Source organism: Cupressus sempervirens, chromosome 7 (assembly GCF_028749045.1).
Source record: "Cupressus sempervirens isolate cs-2001-9-10 chromosome 7, ASM2874904v1, whole genome shotgun sequence".
In the NCBI taxonomy this organism is placed as follows: domain Eukaryota; kingdom Viridiplantae; phylum Streptophyta; class Pinopsida; order Cupressales; family Cupressaceae; genus Cupressus; species Cupressus sempervirens.
Genome location: NC_143124.1, coordinates 20,817,108 through 20,841,972, shown reverse-complemented (window position 1 = coordinate 20,841,972; position 24,865 = coordinate 20,817,108). Strand labels below are relative to the sequence as shown.

At 32.4% G+C, this 24,865-nt stretch overlaps 1 pseudogene; it reads right to left on the bottom strand.

The window, feature by feature from the left end:
* Positions 1 to 19,548: 19,548 nt before the first annotated feature.
* LOC149545214 (uncharacterized) lies at positions 19,549 to 20,290 on the bottom strand (annotated as a pseudogene).
* Between the last annotated feature and the right edge of the window lie 4,575 nt (positions 20,291 to 24,865).

Here is a 24,865-nt window from a genome sequence, read left to right as displayed (position 1 = left end):
TGTGGAGAAGAGCTAGATAGAGATATATGGAGAGAGTAGATTTGGAAGTTATATGGAGAGAGAACAATCTATATTGACAAAAGATGTAGAGAGATATAGAGGTAGACATAGAGAGGGAGAGATATGCAGAGATATAGATGGCCAGATAGATTGATAGATTGATAAAGGCATACATAGAGGATGATAGAGAGAAATGGATAAAGAAACAAATACTTATATGATATTTCATAAATATACCCATTGCACACTAAGGTGAATTTGATTTCATTGTATATTTTGGTGTTATTCTTATTTGGCAATTTCGTAGAAAATGCAATCTTTGCAGTTTTGGGTATGGTCTAAAGTTTGAACCATTCTAAATCTTATATATTTCATCCAATGCCATAGAAATAACACTTTGAGCTTCTCTATAATCACAGTTGAGGCTATTCTTGATTTAGAACAAAGAATCTTATATCATACTAAAGATAAGGGTATGTATAGTTAAACAATTTTCTTTTCCCATTAGAAGATTGGGAGTTCAACATAGATTGAAGTGATATGGGAAATCCAATTATTTTATTGAAGGAGCTTTATTCATAGGTATTGATGTCATATGATGAGTACGCTAAATCTTCCATAACTAAAACTACCATACTTATATTTAGAAAATAATTGTAAACTTGTAATGAGAGCTTTCTTTCCACCAATCTCTTCTTGTTGTTTTTAGTGTGGGCTAAGCTATTATAGAGAGTGAAATCTAAACTAAATAAGAAAGGGAAGCTAGTCAATAAGGATAACACTTTTCCTCGCAATTGATAATGAGAAAATCATTTTCATCTTACCCAATTCACAAGATGTGAAAAAAGCCACAACATGCAATGGAAAAATACACAATGACTATATTTCATGCACTATGAATGAAATGTTACAAGCATTTTACCTTTCATAGTTCATCCACTTTCATTTTGTATGAGGAACATAGTTTGAAAAAACTCTATTAGGTGTTGCTTTAAACTTTTAGGCATACTACTAAGTGAATGCGACATGCCCCATATGGCCTCTAAATTTTTAGTTTAACTTTACCAAATTAAGTAAATATCAGCTTTCATTGCACTTTCCTAGATTGACTAATCTGATTATTCCATGCAATTGCATCCAATAGTGCAACAATTAGAACTCTTTCTAGCATTCAGTCAAACATTCTCATTTCCCAGTTTACAAGTAATATAAAGGTTGATGTAGTGCAAGGCAGGAGAATCCCCAATGGAGATATCCTAACCTCCAATAAATAACTAGGGAACATAATATAAACAAAAACATAAGATCTTATACCAATTTGCATCTCTTTATTCATAAAACAGCTGATTATAGTCATTGCATCAGGCTATAACTATTTGATACAATTGTTCAATTATTTTTTGTCTTTAATGTTACAAAAATGTCATATCAGTTTGGAGACAGAATCTACAAAGCTCATTTGGTCAGCAAAGAAAATTCTAGAGTCTATCGAGCGTTCTTGAAAAATACTCTGTAGAAACTATGTCTACCAAGTTTACTCAAGTGTTGAAGGATTTTGTGGCAAAATTCAATGGAAACTAAGCTCATAGGGTTAACTAAGGAAAGTTAGTGTTTACCAAGTTCACTTGGTCTCCAAAGTATTTTTTAGGGTTCTCAGTGTTAACCAAGCTTCAATTGGTTAACATTGGAAATCAATTATGGAGCAGTATTTATCAAGTAGGGTCGGCCAATGAAGGATTTTGTTATTTTAGGAAATAAAGCTCAAATGTTTCATGCAATAATTGCAGCTAATTTATTAAATGATTATTGATATTTGTAAGTTGTAATTGGGCTGACTTGATAATTTGTAAGGTATTAATGAAGGGTCAAGTTGAGAATTTTAAAGTATGAATGAATGAATGAGTAAGCATGCAAGTGTATTGATTGAAGAAGAAAGTGTGAGAAATTTTTTAATGATGGTCAGGTATACTTAAGGACTAGCAAAATTTTATTCGATGATAGAGGATCTAGTGAAGTAGAATTGAGATCTATATCAACACTTCAGTTGCATCTCATTCAGGTCAATTCGTTGTTACTTTCTCACCATTGTAGTAGTGATTTCTAAATCTCTTAACAAATTTGGTCTAATATCCATTTTGTAAATCCTTTAACAAGGTGATAGTTCTATTGAATTCTTCTAAATTCCTCTAGCAAGGCAACTCCTAGCAAGGTGATTAAATCCTCTAAAAAGGTAACACCTAATAGTGTCTCATGTGTTTATTTTATTTCTTTATGATTGCATGTTAATCATTGGGAATATTTAAGTTCTATTAAAGATAATATACATTGCATCTACCGAGTTATAGCATTTTTCTGTATAGCTACCGAGTGACAATAGTAACTAGTTTTACAAGACATCTAAGGGATCTATGGATTTATTTTGTGGTAACTAATTCACCCCCCCCCCCCCCCCCTCTTAGTTACTCCATCTATATTTCCAACAATTGGTATTAGAGCTTTTGGTGCTTGCATGAAGGATTTCAAGGATCTAAGCTAAAAATTAGGATGTCTTACAAGAGGGAAATTCCAAGGCTTAACAGGGACAACTTTTCAACATGACAAGGACTAATGAGACTTCAATTGGCTTCCACTGGAGACACAAGATTAAAGAACCTTGATGAAGAATACACAACTCCTTCTAGAACATTATATGTTAATGACATTGCTAAGAAGAAGACTTATAGTACCATGATGATAGGCATTGCATCTGCTCTAAGCTATGAAGAATTTGATTATATCAAGGACTACAAAACTACATTTGAAATGTGGAACAAGATGAAAAAAATCTATGGAGCTTAGTTAACTCTGTAAACTCGGTCCACACATGAAACTTGTTTCAACACTGATAATACCTCGGTCCACACATGAAACTTTTTTCTATGAGCTTAGTTAACATAGTATACCTTCATCTACTCAAGCTACACTAAAATTTTCTCCATAATGGAAAGCTCAGTTGCAATATTAACCAAACTTCTTGGATAGCTTAAATGGTTTGTCACTAATTGACAATATGCCTCACCATAGGGTTAAAAATATCCACCTTTGCCATTAGTGACAAGAACACTTATCTTGAGTAGTTCTGCCAATAATACAAAAATCACTTCATCAAGATTTTCTATCAAACTCCCCTTTTTCATGTGCTTGGTTATCTAACTCAATTTAAACTAGAATATTGTAACTCAATTACAACTTTATCTAAATTTGGATTTTTCAAAATTATTTTTTGTTTGACTAATCATCTATCATATACATATTTCCTCTATACATTTCCTCATATACATATATAACATGATTTCCCCCCTTGATTATATATGCACTATGTTTTCCCCCTTGTTTTTGTTGCAAATGCCAAAACATGTATTTAAAAGATAATACAAGAATGTGTGAGGAAATCATTATGCACTTTCAATTTTAAAGACATAGTTTTATCCCAATTTTCCTATAGTACCTTCAAAATGTGTAGTTCAAGTTGGATTTTAGTTGATGGCTCCATCATGAGATCTACAACTAAGAGGTTGGTGCCATGAACCAATGTCTTAACATGTGCCTAATGCTTCTACATCACATCCATGGGAGGAAGTATCATACTCTAGATGTATGAAATGCTTGCCCTTATTATGGCTTCCTCCCTTAATAAATTTGCTTACAAATCTGTTAAAAATCTGACCTTCACAAAATAATTTGAGCTGGTACTTGGGTCAAGTGCTAACTAACTAGAATTGTTCTTCAAATCTTCATTATTTTAAATTTCTAGTTTGTCTTTTATTTCATTAGTGAAAATTGATGTATCACTCAATTTTGTGAACAATGAAAGAACATTATTTACAAATCCTTCATGAGTTCCAATAAGAGTGAAACATTCCACTTGGTCAATAGAAATTTTCTTTGCTACATTCTCCAAGACTTCATTCTAAAACTTTCTTTCTTCCCTTTGTAAAGTTTATTCTTGGCCATCTATATCCTTTTTGAATTTATTTATAGTATCTACTAATTTCTCAATAACAAGGGTCTCATTATTTACCCCAATTTGCAATAATCCAAAGATATGTCCTTGATGTCTTTAAGAACTTTACCTTTGTCTCTTTCTCCTCTCAACTTCTTTTGTTGTGCTCTTTACCTCCATAGATCATTGAGGATCTCCATATGATCAGCAGTGAGATTAGATTGATCCTAGTTTAGAATCATAATCTCGTCATCAAGGTCTATCTCATCAAAGGTATTTTCCTTTTCCTTACCTTTGGCACTAAGAGGGACTATGAATGCTTTATCTTTTTGCTCCTCCTTCTCCTCTTCATTTGGTTGACTCTAAGTTTCTTCTTTTCTTTCTTTGTTAACCTTATCTTCATCCTTTGGTTTTTTCTTAGTTAAAGTTTTTTTGGAGATAGATTGAGTCTACAACTCGACTCCTACTTGGGTGGATAAAAGACTTTGTTCCTTCTTTTCTAATTTTTCTACACTAAATTTATCAATGGCTTGGCTTAGAGTGGAGGGTAGAGATGCAATCTTAGCTACTACAATCATCTCTATATTATACTCTTCTATAGTGCATACCTCTTGCTCTTCATCCTTCTTCAATTTACCTTTTTCCTCAAAAATTACTTTCGATAGCTTTGTTGTCGACTACACAAGATCCTCAATATTATTTTTCAAGATTTGAAATACTTTGAATCTTGGAGTCTACATATTCTCCTACTTTTCCATGGCCTCCTTGATTTCTACATTTAAGAGGTTAGGCATGATACTTTTTAGAGTTTTCTCTCTGATGGATCTTTATGTTTTCACCACATTTGTCCATCTCTATGTAACTACCTTTAGTAGGACTTCATGGGATTGGCTTTTTAACGCATTTGGGTCATATTTCCATTTAGCCATTTTCTCTATTAGATCATCTTCAATCTATTATTTCTCTTCTCTACCTCTGGTTCATACTTGATATACTTCAAACCTTCCATGCCACTTCCTTCTCTTAGTCTCTTTACTTATTGCTCAAAGGATAGTGGAGGATTCTTGAGCTGGATGATAGGAGCATTTTCCTTTTCTTCATCTTCATCTTGAAGTTTTAGCTTCCACTTGGATTTTTTGGAAATTTTGAATAGAGAGGTAGCTACCTTCTTGATTGTAGCCTTCTTAGGTGCCCTTGTAATCACTTTTCCTTTCTTCTTAGGGGGTTCTTGTTCTTGTTCTTCATCTACTTCTTCCTATTCTCCCTCTTCTCCCTCCTAAGTTGCATCTTACATTTACCCTCAATTAGGATAAGAAGTTCATCTTTCAACTTCTTCTTCAAGGTCCCCGTCCTCTTCTTCTCTTTTCAATGCTTGAGGAATCTCTATCTCTAGAGATATCTTGGTCTTTTCTTCATCATAGGTACCAAAGTATGTTGCCTTAGGGTTAGTAGTCTCATTAAAAACAACCTTTATGATATCCCTTGTACCATCTATATTAACTTCATATCTCAAGGGTTTTACCCATGTAGTCCAAGGAATGATTGCATGAATGTGAGTATTATCACAATCAACCAAGAAACAAATATCATGAGCATACTTCTCAACCAACTACTAAGGTATCATATACATGTTTTGCATTTCCTTCTTGAAATTCTCAAAATAAGCTTCCATTATGCCATCAAAATTTTCTCCCAAGTCTTTTATGTAGTCATTGATTTGATAAATTATTGGCCTATCCTTAATCCAAACAACACAACCTTTGGATGTAAATAACTTTTGAAAATAAAGAATAAACAAATTAGGAGGGATTTAAACTTATGTATGTTCTTTAATACTCAGATGCTCTCCATATTTTTCTAGTGTTTACTAAGTTGCAACTTAGCAAGGCCAAATGATAGGTTGTTCTTCACCACCTTGTAAGCCAAGTCAACAAGTTCACAAGGGACATTGTTTGGTCTACTTGGACTGTCTATCATGTGAGAAATGACATGGATCCTAAATTTTATTTCCATGTCAATTACATTGTTTAGCTTCATTCCTCTATCATCCCATTCAACTAAGGTCTTCTTTGCTAATTCACCACAAGCTAGGGTTTTTGTCATTTTGGGTCTATCAAGCATAAGGTAACTTGTAACTTAGTGAACCCTCTTCTTCATGATCTTCACAAGTGGTTCTAACTAGAAAGACATGTCGTGAACTCTTCTCAAATTGAAACCAATCCACTTAATTTTGAAATTGTTTGGCATGTACATGGCATGTGTTAAAACCTTAATCTCTATTAGAGTAAATGGTTCTTTTCCATTTCATTCTTCTATTAAGTTTACTTCAGTGAACTTATAAATTAGGAGGAATTATATATTTTGATTATTACTATTACTTGGAGGATATTGTTGATTCATCCCTTTGACTTCAACTACTCCTAAAATTTTACGTGGTTAATTCCAATTTGGACACCACCCTTCTAGATTATAGGTGGATGGTAGGTGGTTGAGTCCATGAGGACTCTACTTCCTCCAAGTTGAAACACTTGTCTCAATCTTCTCCAAGACCTCTATTAACTCATCCCTACATAAATAGGCTAACTCTTTGTATTTCATATCTTAGATATATATCAAATATATCATACAATACATTAGGAAATATTGATGTTATTATGCCTCTAAGCATTTACATTAGAAAGTGGTCTCATATAACTATTATATCAATTTCATTTCATGTTGTTTGATCCAACTCTTTCAATAGATTATATTTTATATATTTATTTTCACAAGTTCTAACATGGTATCAAAGTAGTTATTGAATGATTAGATTATTTTTAGTGGTCTTGGAAAATCTTGTATGATCTCTTGCATTTCTATATGAACTGGAGAATCAAAAAGGATTCATTAAGACTCATTAATCTCTTTTACATATATATTGTTTTTCTTGATCTAGTCATTGTAGCACTTTCAAGGAATTTAGATCTTGAGGACAACATGCAAATAGAGCTTCTTTTTTCTGTTAGTGTGGTCCACCTTCCCATAGGGCCCACCTTCTTGTGGGGCCCACCTACTTGTAATGTCCTACATCAAGCAAGGCCCACACCAAGGGGGTTCGACCTCCAACAGGTCCAACTTCTAGTGGGTCTACATCAAGCAGGACCCACACCAAATGGAGCCCACACTAAGTGGGGTTCACATCTAGCAAAGCTCACCTCTAGTAGGGCCCAAATCAAGAATGAATGACCTCTAGCAATGTTCATCTTCTTGTGGGGCCCACCTATTATGGGTCCTTCTTATAGTTCTTGATGACAATCCTTCTACAATCTTGAATTTTGCATCTTCTAAGGTATTGTTTGAGCTCATACAGACACTTTTTTAGATGCTATTTTTTTTTTAAGTAAATGATTTTGTCTACTTCTTAGCTTTGGTATCAATTCTAAGATATTATGGTTAGACATAGTACTTTAAGAATTTTGTCCAAATTGGCCTAATTTGGCACTTGTAATCTATTAGATCCTTGAGTGATCTATGTCCTAATTGTATGAATCTCTTTTTGCTTCATATTTGAAGTTGTAGTTATCAAAACCCTGAGTTCACTTTGGTCCATTTTTGCAAATGACAATTTTACATGCACTAAATTATAAAGTGTCAAATTATTGCATCTTTGGTGGCGGTGATTTCTCATCCAGTAAATTTGGGATGATGAACTTGTGTTGTGTTGGTGTCATTGTTTCTTTCTTGTAGTACACATGGGAAAATCACAAATTGAACTCCTAACTCCATATAATTATGAATCATGGAAAAAATTGGTATGGAATTATCTAAGGGAAAATGGTTGCACATGATATGTAAATGAAACTATTACTACACCAACTGATGCTAATGCTCTTCAAGCATGGGAGATCAATCTTGAGAAAGCTCTTGGATTCATTTTTTCATTAGTCTTTGTTGATTTTCAATTTCATTTGGAATCATTTAATACACCTAAAGAGGCTTGGGGTGCTCTTGAAACTTTGTTTTTGTAAAACTGACAAGATTAAGGGTTATCAAATTTATAATGATTTGATGAATCCTGATCCAAAAAGTTTCAACAACATCCAATAATACATCTCCAAGATTAAATAATTAATAATATAGCTAAAGGACTACAAGACAATTAAGGAAGATATAGAATTGACTCTCAATGTGTTATCCAAGCTTGGTCCTGAGTATTGTGTATGTGTTTCTACCTTTCATACCAATTAGTTTTCTATGGGAGCTACATATGTTTATCCTACTTTTGATGCTTTTTGAAATCTTCTAATCCAAGAGGAAGTAAAGCTAATTAAAATGGGTATCATCAAGACATCCAAGTCACAATAATTAATTGCAAGTAAGGCTAAGGTATAGAGAGATGCATAGAATCTTGAAGAGAGAAAAAAGAACAAATAGATTAAGTCACAAAGAAAATTCAGATCTTCTTCCTCAAATAAGGAATTATTTAAAAAGTAAAAGTATATTTGTTCATGTTGCAAGAAGAATGGACATGAAGAACATCATTTTTATAAGAAGGATATCGATGAACTCAAGAATACTCTTAAGAAAATTAAAACAAATCTATCTTCAAGAATGACTACTTCATCCTCTTCTACTCATTCCAATGATTCTAAAATAAAAGATAACAAGAGAAAAGGTCAAGACTTAATTTCTACTTCAAGTCATGATTCAGGGAGATGGCTTCTAGATTGAGGAGATTCTCATTATATGGCATCTTCAAAGTCTTTGTATTCTTCATTTGAGCCTTGTAATGCACTAGCTATTTTGATGGGAAATCATACTTACATGAATGTTATTGAGAAAGGAACAATTGATAAGGGGGAGAGAAACTTCAAAGATGTGTTGTGTGTACCCCACCTTACTCACAATATATTTTCCATATATCAAGTCACTAATGAGCCAACAAGAAGGATTGTAGAATTCAATACTGAATTGGTTCTTATTAGAGAAGTGAAGAGTAGAGAGATCATTGCTACATAAATGGTTGATCATGCATCTTGAATATATACTTTTCAAACTTTTATTCAGATGGTGATGGTGATTATTCAACAAATTTTGATCACACTTCTATTATTGATTCACATATTGAGGAGAAATTTGGCTACCTAAACTTGGGTATTCTTACATATGATCTAGTTCGTGAGTTATCCATTCCTTATTCTTCTATTGATATTATTTCAACTAGTACTTATGATGATTCTTTCATTCATATAGCCATGCATTCACAAAAAATATTTGAACAATTGATGCAGATCATTTTATGTTCACATGGATTAGTATAACAATTGGAGATCACTTTCATCAATTAGTACAACAATTAGAGGAGATCTCTTTATCTTAAGAGGGAACTACTGATTCTTTATAACATGGTCTAGATTCATCCTTGGTTGATCATGAGTCATCATTTTATGTAGAGTTCGCAAGTACAAATTATCACATGGATCAATTACCATTAGATCCTTGTTTGTCACCTTCTTTGTTTAGGCTTGATCCTGATTGGTTCATGACATCTTCTTTCAGCCTTGACATGGAGACAATTGAGCACAATCTAGTGATTCTATACTTTCTAAGGTTTCTTCCTTCATATTAGGGAGACTTCGTTGAAAGACCTTTGATTTTATTTCTTCCTAAAGGGAGGAATGTTGTTATTCAGTCATGGTGAAGTTTCTACATCAAACTTAGAGCATCTACCACTAGTTGTCATTCTATATTGAATAAGGGCTATTATATCTATCTTCTTCTCATACTTATGTATATTTTATGCATGATGTATGCCATAACAGGGGTGTCTTGATTATACCTTACATTCATGCATCTTTTTTTTCTAGTTCTCTCTTTTTACGGGAGATTTTTTCCCATGTGGTTTTCCATTTTTGCCCCTTTTTTTGAGAGATTGCATATTTTTAGTTGTACATGGATAGCTAACATGGCTTTGTTTTCAGGACCCATTAGCTATTTATTGAATTAAGATACTTCCTAATTTGCACTTAAGGTGGGGTGTTAGAGTAAATGGCTCTTTCCCAGTTCACTCATCTATTAAGTTTACTTAGGTGAACTCAAATTAGGAGGAATTATATATTTTGGATATTATTATGAGAATATTGTTGAGTCATCCATTTGACTTCAAATGCTCCTAAAATGTCAATGTGGTTAATTCCAATTCAGACATCACCCTTCTAGATTGTAGGTGGATGGTAGGTGGTTGAGTCCATGAGGACTCTACTTCCTCCAAGTTGAGACACTTGTCCAAGCACTCTATCAACACATGCCTATATAAATAGGCTATCTTTGTGTATTTCATATCTCAGATATATATCAAATTTATCATACAACAAATTAGGAAATATTGATTTTATTGTGCCTCTAAGAATTTACATCAGAAATTGGTCTCATATAATTTTTATGTGAATTTCTAGTACATGTCTTATCCCTGTTAGTGTCTTTACAATACCATCAAACATCTTGATTCTAATACTCCCAATCACAATAGTCTTACAAGAAGCATTATTTCCCATTAAAAAAAACCTCCATCAATAGGTTGGTAAGAATAAAACTAACTTCTATGTAGACACATGTGATCAGAAGCACCAGAATATAAAATTCATTCATCTTGATTATGTAAGATATTACAAACAGATAATAGTTTACTAACTATACCTAAATTTTCCTCAGTTGGACTCACTTCCTTTTTGAATTCATTATTCTCTTCTCTTTTCCAAAAATATTTATTGAGATGCCATACTTTATTGCAATACCAACATTTACCCTTACTCTTTTTGCCTCTTGACTTGGATCTGGATTTATCTCTCAAACCTTCCCCTTTTTATGTGGAATAGCCTCTAGCCACCATTGCTTCTAGTGTGGAGGTTTCTATATTAGACTTCATTTGATCCTCTTTAGAGAAAAAAGCTCCCACAGTAGAATCAAATTCAAGGGAGTCAGTTGTACTAAAACTAATAGAAGTAACTAAGTGATTCCAAGATTTGGGCAAAGAGTATAACAGAATAATTGCTTTATCTTCATCATCAATTTTTAAATTCATACTTCCCAATTGACAAATTAGAGTATTAAAAATATTTAAATGATAAAAAAAAAGTATATCTTCCTTCATTTGCAAGCTATATAGTTCTCTTCAAGTAGATTGAATTTGTGAAGGATTTTTTCATATAAAGACTCTCCATTCTACCCCATAAACCTATAGCTATATCTTCTTCAAAAATATTTAAAAGAACCTCATCTACCAAACACACCTAGATTTTTCTTAGGGCTCTCACATCCAAATATTTGCAATTGTCCTTTGTCATATTTATCAGTTTCTTTGACTTTATAGCTAATGTCTTATGCAATCCTTGCTACACTAACAAGTCACGTGTCTTGAGCTACCATAGCTCAAAGTTGTTTTTCCATTAAATTTCTCCACATTGAATCTTACATTTGAAACGTTTTCCATTTGATACTGAAAAAACTCAACACCAAATTCTAACACAACCACTGTAAAAATTAAATTGCCCTCATATCACTTGTTATGGGAGCGGAAGCATTAACCAAAAATAATATACTTACAAAATAAATTAGATGCAAAAAATAGTGTAGGCCACTACATAAGATGTGTGTAGGCCTGAAACAAAAATTTATTATGAAATTATTAGAAGAATATAAAGCATCTAACATTGACAAATGCCATTGGAATTAGTTCACACTAACATATGTGGACCTACATGAAAACTCCATATTTAGGAGGAAGTATATATTTCCTAACATTTATTGATGATTTCAGCAAGAAGATTTTGATATACTTTCTCAAACAAAAGAGTGAAGCTTTTGAAAAATTCAAGGAGTTTAAAACTTTGGTTGAGAAACAATGTGGTCTCTATATCAAGGTATTATGATTTGATAGAGGTGGTGAATTCAGTTCTAGGGTGAAAGTATGAAGCTCTATCACCTTTTAGGCTAACTAATCAGAATGACTAAGTCTGAGTATTTCTATCTAAAAATTATTTTTTTCCAAATATATGATCTTGTTAGATCTATTCTAGCTAAGTTATATATGGTCTCGCACTTTTCCAATTGAAAATGTCTATTAAATGCATGTTTTATAGTAGTTAGTGTCAAATTACCAAAGAAATTAAATTATTTCAGAAAGCTAACATTTCAATAACTCTTACTATTTTTAATGATTTTTTTTAACAACATATAAACACCATTTTATAGAGCTCAAAGTCAAGAATATTCTAATATAGACTTCATAGAGTTTTAATCAGATATAATAAATTGTAATTAAAAAATTCTACAAGTATGCATTTTAACACTCGAGAAGATGTCAATTTTGAGAAAGAAAAAAATAAAAATCATATTTAAAAAATTTCAAAATTATACAATGTTCTAGAGGAGAGAGTCCTCTTCAAGAATCTATAATTTTTATTTTGGTTGGAATAGATTTATTTTCAAAAATGTGGTGGGAGATGAAAACTATCAATTTGAATAAGTTGAAATTTGAATTGTTATAAAAGAGAAAATATAGGTCTAAAGTCAATTTTGTTTTTTATTGTTCTAGCTACATATACTATCTGTATCATAATATGAGATCAAAAGGAAATAAGTTTATTTCCTTGTAGTTTTTTGGTGGGAACTAGACCCCTAATTTCTAGCATTTTTCAACATCTAAAAAGTTATCTTTAAAAAAAAAGAAAATCTATCATTTCTTTTTGCAAATAATTATAAAAAATTATAATTCTAAACTTCATCCACTTCTACACATCTCATTAGTTTACTTCATTTTCAAATTCTAAATAATAATATAAGATTTATATCATTGAAGTTGAACAATTATACTTTAGTTAGCCTTTTCTTTTGTAAAAGGGTGACACGGGTTTGTACTTTTACCCTCTAATGAGTTTCTAAAATTTTGAAGATTTCATGGAATTAAGAAGTAGTTTACCACCAGGTACACACCACAACAAAATGGTGTAGTAATGAGGAAGAATAGAACCATAATGGAAATGGAAAGGAGTATGTTGAAGGCCAAAAATCTATCTAATGAGTTTTGGGCAAAAGAAGTAGCATGTGTTGTATACATGTTAAACAGGAGTCCTACAAAGAGTGTTAAGAACACAATTCCACAAGAAGGGTGGAATGGTAAGAAATATAATGTATCCCATTTTAGAGCTTTTGGATGCATTGCTTATTTATTGGTGCCATCTGAATTGAGAAGGATATTAGATGATAAATGTGAAAAATGCATCTTTGTTGGTTATAGTGAACAATCAAAGGCTTATAGATTGTATAACCCTATTTCAAAGAAATTGATCATTAGCAAGAATGTTAAATTTGAAGAAGAAGATTCATGGCATGGAAATGATAACAAAAAAGTCACAAGAGAAGCACCAATATTACAAAATGATGATGAATTAAAAGAAAAAGGGACTCAATCACCACCCAATACTCCACCAAGAAACTTTGTGCAAGGAGCCTCACCTCTAGGTTCGAATGTAAGTGATAAATTAGATTCTACTTCTCAAGACGAAGTTACAAAGGTAAGAAGACAAGAAGCTTAAAAGAGATATATGATCAAGAAGAAGAGAACGTAGACATATACTCATTTTTTTCCTTATTTTCTTGTGATCCAATGGTATTTTGAAGAAGCAATTAAAGAAGATAAATGGATCAAAGCAATAAATCAAGAAATTGATTCTTTTAAAAGAAATAAAACATGGAAATTAATGGGTTTACCAAAAGGAAAAGAATGTATAGGAGTCAAATAGGTCTACATAACTAAACTTGGCGCAAAAGGTGAAATTGTTAAGAATAAGGAAAGAGTAGTTGCTAAAGGTTTTTCACAACACTATGGAGTTGATTATAATGAAAAATTTTCTCCAGTTGCTAGACTTGACATGGTTCAAACTACTTTAGCAATAGCTACACAAAAATGATTTGGAAGTGTATCAAATGGATATAAAATCAGCTTTTTTTAATGGTTTTCTTGATGAAGGGGTATATGTTAAACAACCACATGGTTATAAGGTTTGTGGGCATGAAAAAAAGATATATAAACTAAACAAGGCACTTTATGGTTTTAAACAAGCTCCTAGGGATTAGTATAACCGAATTCATTCATACATAATCAGCAATCAATTCAATAGAAGTAACAATGAGCCCATGTTGTATGTTAAGACTAATAAGGAAGGTCAGATTTTGATTGTGTGTTTATATGTTGATGACTTGATATTCACTAGATATCTGTCAATAGAAATTTTCAAGTCAAAAAATATGAAACAATTTGAAATGATAGATTTGGGGTTGATGAGATAATTCTTAGGTATTGAAGTTATTCAATGTGACAAAGGTATCTTCATTTGTAAAATGATGAATTGCAAACCTAGCATCAACTTCAGTTGCAATCTGAACAAAACTTAGCAAGCAAGAGAAGGGCTCAAATGTTGATCCAACTACGTTTAGAAAAATATTAGAAATTTAATGTATATGATAGCTACAATGCCAGATATCATGTGTGGTGTCATTTTGATCTCAAAGTTCATAGAGTCACCACAAAATTCTCACTAGCAAGTTGGAAAAAAGATATTGAGATATATTGTGGGAACAACATGATATGGAATCCTATATTCCAAAGCTAACAATTTGGTTTGATTGGTTATGCTGACAATGATTTTGTAGGTAGCATTGATGATAGGAAGAGCACTTCTAGATATATATCAAGAGCCATGTCATGGGCATCAAAGAAGTAGCCTATAGTAACGATCTCATCAGCTAAAGTAGAATATGTAGCTACCACTTCTAAAGAATGTCAAGCAGTATGGATGTGTCAAATTTTGTTCGATCTTCACCGTCATTATGAGTAACCAACACAAATCCTTTGTGATAACAAATCAGCAATAGCATAATCTAAAAATCATTTATTTCATAAAAAATCATTTATTTCATAAGAGGAGCAAACATATTGATACAAGGTACCACTTTATCAAAGAATTGGTCAACAACGGAGAAATCTACCTTGAGTTCTGCAAATCTAAAGATCAATTCGTAGATATTTTCACTAAGACATTGCCAAAGAGTAACTTTGAATATCTGCAAGAAAAATTGAGTATTATTGATGAAAAAAATGTAAATGGTAGAAATTAAGGGGGAGTGTTGGCTAATTTCTTTTGACCACCCACCATCCAACACCCATAGTCCACCATAGATAGCGAACAACCTAGTTGTCCCAGCTGTTTGACTCAGCAGTCCATAATGCACTATAATATTTTATATGCTATGTAATAAGTGTGGTAGACTTTTAGACACTTCTCAGACCTCTATAAATAGAGGCTTATGTAATGTATTTCAGCAAGGTAGTATGAAAATGAAATAAGTTTTAGTTCTATGTGTTTGTTTATCTTTGCCTTCACTAGATAGATAGAAGTGTCTAAAAATAATGATTTGACTATAGTAAAGATTTACTCCAAAAAAATAATAAAATGCATTGAAGGGAAAAAAGAAAGGTGAAATAACTTTTGTACTTCTCTGGCCCTTATAAAATTCAAATCTTGCTTACATTCTAATTACAACATGAAAGGGTGTTTTAAGACAACATTAGAGACAATTTTAAAGGGAATTGTCGTAATTTGAGACCAAAAAAAAAAGTTGTGTATTGTCTTACCTATTGTCTTTAAGTGATTGTCCTAAACAATTGTCGTAAATTATTGTCTTATAAAGACAATAAAGAATAATGTTGTTATTATCTCTTAGAGACAATTTTAATTTTGTCTTTATATAAACTATTGTGTCTTTAATCTCACTTATTGTATTTCTAAGATGATTACAGAGAAAATGGTACAAACTAAAAAAAATTTTAAAATTATATTATTTAGTATAAACTAAAATATAATTAATTATTTCATGTTAAGGCATGATGGATTCGAACCACCATCCCCTACTTTTAATGCAGGTGCTCATCCATTGAGCTAGCACCTTTTAAAATAAGGAAAATTAGAAGTCTAAGGTTTTGCAAATATGAGCCACAAGAAAGGAGCAAAACAAATTAATTCAATGAGTAGGAACATTGGTGGTGAGCTGGACTTAGATGTGGATAGACAATATTAGGTTTTGGCACATTCAAATCTGGCACTCAAGGTTGCTAGCTCATCACATGAATGTAACAAATTAGATGGGACTTAAACTTGTTTTAATTGTAGACTATAAAACATGATTTCAATTGTTGATTACAAGCTTTTGATAGTTTAAAAAAAAAAAAGAATTCTAATTTAAAAACCTTTAAGGTATGTTCTCTATGTGTGTTGGCTTAAGGCTTTGAAAATGGGTATGCACATACAACAAAAGAGAAATTTTAGCCGCAACTGATCTAGTATACATGTACACCTAATGTGGAGGCACAGACAAACATGTCAACCATTTGTCATCACCACTTATGCCAAGAATGAAAGCCTTTAAAAGTAACTAATTTATAAAATCAATTGTAAATTTTTGCATTCCAAGAAGACCATTCAACTCCAATTCTAAACATGACAGTAGGCATCGAGTATAAGTTGAATCACCTTGGAGAAGGCAAATGGAAGAAATTTTTTTAAAAGAGGGAAGCGCATTGGAATTAAGGGAGCATGGAAAATTTGGTAACCAATGTGGATGGAAAGCTAGTTAATGGAAGACATTGTCCCAGTTACCTCTACTCTCCACATTAAACCATCCTAAAAATTGTTGAGCAGGGTTTTTGCATCTAATCTCATTAACTCCCCATTAAACCATCCTAAAAATTGCCTCAGGGCCATCTTCCTTCTTTCCAATACTTTCCTATAATCTTCCTCAATCACAACCAATTACCAAAATCACCAATACTTTTAATATCAAAATATGATAGTAATAAAAAGAAAATCTAAACACATATCACTTATGGAAAAAGAAATATAAACTCCGCAGTGATCCCTGCCAATGCTTGTGAGTGGAAGGTGAGATTTCACCTCAGCCCCTCCCATACATTCCTCTCAAGATGTGTGGTAATTAAAGAAGATCCTCTCTTATAATATATGGAATAATCATTTCCTTTTTAGGGCAAAGACAACTTTCTTCTATAGCCCACAATATGTAATAATATTCAGCTCCTTGAATATTTTCATGATGAATTCTCTTATATAAGCTTTTCCAATTTTCAAGAAGGCATCAATCTTCTCACCTAAGATTATTATCACAAAATCAGACAGTCCTAAACTCACGTAACATTTGGAAAATCATTTTCACATTGATTATTCAAAATCATACATAACCATTGAAAATAATATTCATTTAAGTACATTTTTCTTGTAATCACAAACAAATATTATTTTTCAGAAAGAGGTTATCTTGAAATGTCTATGCTCCTTTAAGAATAATCTATTCCAGTTGACCTCAATGTTCAAAGATGTTTAGATTGCATAAGATACAACATCTTTCAACATTGAGGCCCAAGCTCGAACAAATTATTTCTTAAAGGACCATAGATTTATCATGATAACCACTTTCTAAAAAACAATATTTGTTAATGACTCGACAAATTTTCATTCCATGAACTCTAGTATGATTTTGTTAAAGAGTTGAATATGAATTTAATATTTTTTTAGCAAGCTCTAACCAATGAAATAATTTGGTTTTTGCGAAAACAACAAAATAAGGATTGTTTTCAAGGAACAAAAAAGAAACTCACCGAGTCATCTAAAAAACTCATCTTTGTCTATATTGTCATGCAGATTACCCTTACACCAGACCTTACATAGAAAAAAATCTAGGAATTAATTTCCCATGCAAAGTCAAGATAGTGAAAGTCAAAGTCGAAGATGGAAAAATGTTGGCCTTATTCTAAAAAAAGAAAAAACATTTTTTTCAAAAGCTACAGGAAATTCCAAAAAAGGGACAAGAGGAATTATACCTATCATAAGCTTTAAGAGAACAAGAATCTTAGAGAAGGAATGACAGTGTTGGGGAAGACATGGCATGAAAATGGTGAGATTTAATGACTCAATTTGAGATAACAATCAACTAATTGGAACCTATGATATGGATACATACAGTGAATTGGAATATGTATTTTACTAATCCTTTGAAATGTTCAGCCTTTGCGTTGATCCACCATCTATTACTCTATATTTAGTTCTTCTTGGTTAAACTGTTGTATCTACAACTCATTTTGCTAAAACCCAGAAGATAATGCATATTCATATATATGTGTGTAAGACTTTCATGTTCATTCACATAGTTGCCCTACCTCTAAACAAAAAAGTATGAATTTAGTGAATTAAATTAACATGCACAGAAGAAATATTTTCTAACAATAAAAACTGATTTTTAAAACATGAGATGTCAATTGAAATGAGCACAAAAAATAAATCATTGAGGCTTTCCTAATGAACACCGAAGTTCAATTCCCCAAGAAGCATGTTAAATGCTTCAAATATAAAAATCTTGAAAGTTGAATTGTGTAATCTAACCATCCAATTAATGGTATGATGCATCCCAACAGGTTGTATGTTGTATCACAACAGGGAATTCATGTCTGAATATGACATCTGAGATAACCGTCGAAGGAAATCCCATGAGGTGATGTTAACCACACAAACAAATATATAAAATAACTTACAATTGATTCCACTTTCTATGATCTCAGCATCTCTAAGGCCATGTGTGCATGTTTGAAGATCTTTACTTTGAAAGGTTGAACAAGACAATCTAGTAAGTGGTTGAATCCCTCTAGACACTGCAACATGATATTTTCAATTTGTCAACATTCTCCATTCTTACAATGTCAAATAAAATTAGAATGGTTTACAGCTCAACCTGAAATCAAAATACTAGATCATACAGGGGCCAAAAAAGATATTGACATTCTGTTTGCTTCATCTTCACCTCTTTCAAAGAACAAAAAAGATCTAAGCACCCATAACAAGTATAATGAATATTTTTAAAGACTCCACTCAGCCCATTCCATAGCCAACAAAATCAATCTCTAATAATCAAGGGGAAGTCAATTATGCAGCCCTAAATAAAAGAGTATTTCCAGATTTTTTTAACATTGATTTTTGCAGCCAAAACCATAATATTGGATGCCAAGAAAATGCTAAGAAAGTCTCATTGTGTGCAGCCCAAATCAAAGAATAGTTCAGATTTCTTATGACAGATTTTGTTGTCCAAAACAATGACAAGAAAATTATAAGGTAATGTAATAACATGCACCCCATTAATTACCCAATCCATAATGTAGGAAGCAATCTAAAAACTAAGTTAATTGGGGATAGATTCAATTACTCCCAAAGATTTACTTGTCATCAACACAACTAATAATGAAACTGATCTATTTCATTTTAATGAGCAATATTTAAAACAAACAAACTCATATGCAACCGAGTACAACTTTCTCTATGAAATGCAAAAATGTCTTATTTCCATGTTTCTCTCTTTACATATTATTACTCTTCCATAGAGAGAGCTTTGTTTTCTGCTTTCCAGTCGAGATTGGATTCTCACAAATTTGTTTTTAAAACAAAACTATGTTATACTTTTCCTATCAAGAATCAACCCTGAGACCACAAGGAATGCACCAATGAAGTTGACACTAAAAAATACATCAGAAAACCAACAAAAACTAGATCAGGAAGTGGCAACTCTATTTGACCAAGTCTTACTGCACAATAGTGTCAACATAATGAAATGTACCCCAATAAAGATAGAGAACCTTTATTACCACAAAGGCACCAAATGTCTTAAGAAAACAACACCACAGAATTTTTCTAAAGCCAAAAGAGCCCCAAAAAAAATGTTGTCTCCCAACTTTTAAAAATAGACGAGAAATAATTCTATTGTAAACCCAGTGCTAATATCTCTAAGGTCCCCAAGCCAACTACGAGTTTGTGCTACAGATCCAATATCTGTGGTTTCCAATGACTGATGATAGTTGTGAAAACTGAAATTTTTTGTCAATGTTGCTATCTTATCAAGTTAGATAAGTGTGAGTTAGGGCAATCACAAAGCTCTATTTGCTGGAGGGTTTTGATCTAATGAACAATAATCATGGTGAATTCTAAAAGAATCAAACTAATGGCCTATATCCACATGTATATTTTCATCCCATGATTTAGATTCATGATCTATTATACTAATAGGTAGCTCTACAAGTTGTTTCAAATCACTCCTTGAATTTTGTCTGATACACCATGGTGATTTATTAAAGTTTCTTTCATGTGTTGGTGCAGAAGCTGGCACAGATTGCAATGAATGCATACTCTGAGTACACTTACTTTCACCTTTTTCCTTCATTGTTTAGAATAGATCCCTAGCTAAGGCAGCTAGGACCATTAAATCATAACCATTTTTTTAGCATATAAGGATCGATCTAAATTGTTCTCATGTGAATTTTTCATATTCTTTCTTTCCCTTTAAACCAATAAACACATTAAACAAGTGATAATGAGCTTCCTTTGAATTCACTTCATTCACCAAATTATGGCAATTGACATGAATAAATAAGATTGATATTTAGAACCTGCCAAATTTACCCCACAATCTAATACTGGTGCGGCCGTAAATTGGGGATGCTATCTTTATAAATCCAAAAGGATAAAACTATAATATTTACCAAATTCCAGCTTATTCTAGTTTCTTAGGATGGGGTTCCATGGAGAGGGGTTGGGTTGATATATGGTCAAAATATTTCCTATTTTACCTCAATCATATTTAGAGGGCCTCATACATGGCAAGTATATAATTTTTTTATAGTTAACTTTATTGCAAAGTCATGGATCTGTACTAATATACAAGTTTATCATATGGTTGCACTTAAGAATGCATAGTTCACCCTCAATGGGAAGACATCATTTGTTTATCACTACATTAATAAATTGAAAATAAATGTAAAACACTCATAAAAGTGTAAGTAGTTTCTGGAATGTAGATTTTTTACTTGGGCTTGTATAGTAAAAGCCTTCATTTTGGAAATTACTTTTCGCATTCAGATTGATATATTTTTCTCTCAAACGGAACAAATGACATTTTTCAGTGATTGTCGTATTGTTATCAGCATTTTTTTCATGGCTATTTAAATTTCATTTGTATATTCATTTCTTAGGCTGGAGATCTATAATGATTTTGTGAGCTGCGCATAATCATCCCTAGTTTCTCTTGTATAAATACAACATTGTTTAGCCTTGTTAATTTTTTATTCTGTTGCTTTTGGGTGAAGTTGTCAAGCTATACTCTTCATCAGCATCATAAAGAGTTGCTCTCCTACTCAGCCCCGCCCCCACCAAAGGGCAGGCAGATTGGTTGCTGATAATAGAAGAGTAGCGGGGAGCTGTAATTTACCCTAGTTTTGCAAAGAACAGTGATTGAGCTCAAGACAAATTTAGCATCAATACAAGGACAACACTTATTTCGTATTACCACTCTAGCTAAACATTTGAGGGCTTCATTTTTTAGTGGGGTTACCAAAACGTCATTATGAAATAATGTAATATGAAAGAATTGGGTGACATTAATATGTGGAAGTGGAGATGGTTGTCACTCATCAATAAAGTAATCATGGTAAAAGCAGTTACAGGGGTGATGTATGTATGTCTATATATATATATATATATATATATCATGTCTTGATTGGCAGGAGGCTTCTAAAATGAAAGAAGGTTGAAAGAATTTTTTATTGGTAGGGGATGAATGAAAGCAAAAGATTCTCATTGGTGCACTAGGACAAGGCGACTAAACCATTTGAATATGGTGGGGTGGGAATTAAAGATATAAAGTAAGAAAGGCAATGCATTAGGTGCCAAATTGGCCTAAAAGGTGTTCAAACACCCTTAGAAATTGTGGTGCCAAATCATGTAAAACAAGTATTTGGATAGTCTCAATCCAAGTAGGAATCTCACTTTGGCATTTAGTAATAGTAGTTCAATTGTATTAAGGTTGGAGTGGGATTGTCGATAAACATTATAAATTATCCAACTTGTGGTTGAATAATTGGAGAACAAAATTTTGGGCTGACTTGTGGGATGGATTCCTGTAGTATTAAAAGAGATATTACTTCAAACTTGGGGGAAGAATGTGCAACATTATATTGACAGAGTACACATTCAAGGTAGGATGGTATAGGAAAACATTGAAACTATTCGGATCAAGGAAGAATCAAATCAAAATTCAATAACAAACCTGTGAAGAGATCACTAATACTACTATTGAGATTCAATGGTGCGCTACCATATTAGGCAAATACTATGCCCACTTGAGCTACATGATGACAATATCTACTAGTAACAAGCAGAATAATGACGACTGCCCAATAAAGCTTTGTTGGATTAATAGATTGCTTTTGAAAGCAAGTGCTTTTCTTTGGACCATTTTGAACAAATGTGTCCTTACAAGAGACAGGTACATAGAACAAAGATGAGTGGCCCAAGCTGGTGTGTTCTCTGCAAAAGTGCGAAAGTGATATTTCACCACTTAATGTTGTGTCCTTTCCTTGAACAGTATTGCAAGTGGTTTTTGATGAATTGAACCAGATGGGTCCAAAATATAAGAGCATTGAAAATTTCCTAAAGAGTTGGCCAAAATTGAAGTGAAAGGGCATTTGGGGTGGTTTGTTGGGATTCTTTGGATTGACTGATCAGTTCTCTCCCATAGCATATATAATCTAGTGTCACGTTGGGCATTTTGGATCTTTGGGTTAAGAAGGAAAAATGCACGAGGAAGGAAGAGAGGTTCATTGGGAATAGTATGGAAAATTAGCATAATTTAGAGGAATTTAGGGGCTACACAGGTAATAATGGAGATTTTCTCAGGCAAAAAAAAGCTATATAGGATAGTAGAATTTGGTGCAGGAATAGGCTTCCTCTTGATAAGAACATGTAGGAAAGGGCTCACAAAATTTACTGAAAGGGAAATTGAACAAAACAAAAGGAATGCATTTTTACTTCGGCACACATTAATGGTGGGTAGTTGAATCAAGAGAAGAGTAGGTTGTGTTCCTCTTCTTACTACTAGATGAAGAGGATAGAAACATGATTATTGACATTGTTGATGCAAATGCATGGTCTAAGAAACCAATTCATGATGATTCATGAGGCTGTATTTGAGATACTAGAGAAAGTGCTAGGTCACTTCTAGATGCTCCAATTTACTCAACATATCATCTAATCTAAGTCTCGGGATGCTTTGGACAAATCAATCAGATGGATCCTAAAGTATCCATAATCTAGTGTTATGTTGGGCATTTTAGATTTTGAGGCTAAGAAGGAAAAATGCATGGGGAATGGAGGGAGGTTGATTAGTTGTATGGAAAAGAAGTATAATTTGGGGGAGTTTAGGGGTTGCATAGGCAATAAAGCAAATCATTTCAGTCCAGAAAAACTAGATAGGACATATAGTTGACCAACATGAACTCAAATAATAGATCATATTAATTGAAAAACCTCAGACAACTAAATTGGGATGTCAACCAAGAAATAGAAAATTATTGGGATGTCACAAAAGCCATCTCTAATTGGATGGCTTAGTTAAGAGCAATATTCACTTCACGAAATAGATTAAATTGTCATAACAGCAGATAAGGTTAATGTGTCCTATAGAACTAAAGTTGAGATTGTCCAACAGTGGATAAGGTCAATGTGTCCTACAGAAAAAAGGTTGAAAAGTTATGCTTGGAAAAAATGGTAAAACATTTTAAATTCAAAAGAACTCGATAGCATAGAAACATAAACCTCAAAAATTGGGACGATGACCTCTATCTGAAGAGGGGTGTACACATCTTGCATATCAAGAACCAGAAGCATTGACGGCTGCACAAAGAAAGAAAGCTATGAAAATGATAGATGTACTAAACCTTTATTTTAATATTAGTATCACAATAACATTCAATATTGCTACAGTCAAAATAGTTCATAACTTTATCATATATCACAACATGAAATTATAATGTTATTTAGATAACAATATATTCAAAAAGATTTCTAGGCTAAACTATATTGCATTACCTTACGATAAATGACTCTTGGTAATTAATCAATTATTCAAATTTCATCCTTATATTGCTACTCTGCTAAGTGGGTTATTATAGAAAGATTCTCATTTCTTATCAAAAGAAGCTGGACAAATTTATTAAAACACAAAACAAACATTATCATCAACACAAATTCTTGCAATGTAAGGTTTTAGAAACATTAGATACTGAATAGATGACTCTGGATCAGTAAACTTAATAATTAGACAGGATCAACAACACCCTATAACTTTTAAAGCTCCTAAAAAAATGGTAAAATGAACTCTTTATGTTTCATCAAAGTGCATATCAAGACATCCCCAGCATGGCTTTGTGATCTCTACGGTACCCAAATGGGGATGTAAAATAGTCAGCTCTACACAAACATAGTTACAATTATCCATAACCTAATTATAGTAAATTAAGGCTTTCACTTCATTAGCTAAAACTAATTTGAATGTAAGACCAGTCTCATCAATCAATCAGTTGATCACCTTCAATAGCACCTAAGAGGAGTGATGACTACCATGGAAGAATGCCAAATGTATATTGATCTGCCCTAATTTGAGTAATACAAAACGTTTGGTTTAGTTTTCATGTTCACCCAATAAAGTTTGAAAATTTTCTTCAACTATTTGCTCGAAGGTGAAAATAAAAAGACAGACTTGAAGGGTTCTAATAAGGAAAAAACCCACAAAATTCTTGTGTTAATCAGAACTAGAATTTTTGGTTTGACCAAACTCGCTATGTTAAATAATGAATATCAAATCAGATGATAGAAACTATGAACCAGTAGCCTTAGTCCATAAAAAAAATCAAAATGTAATTATGAACTCAAATAAAAGAGACATGAAAAATAAACTTGACAA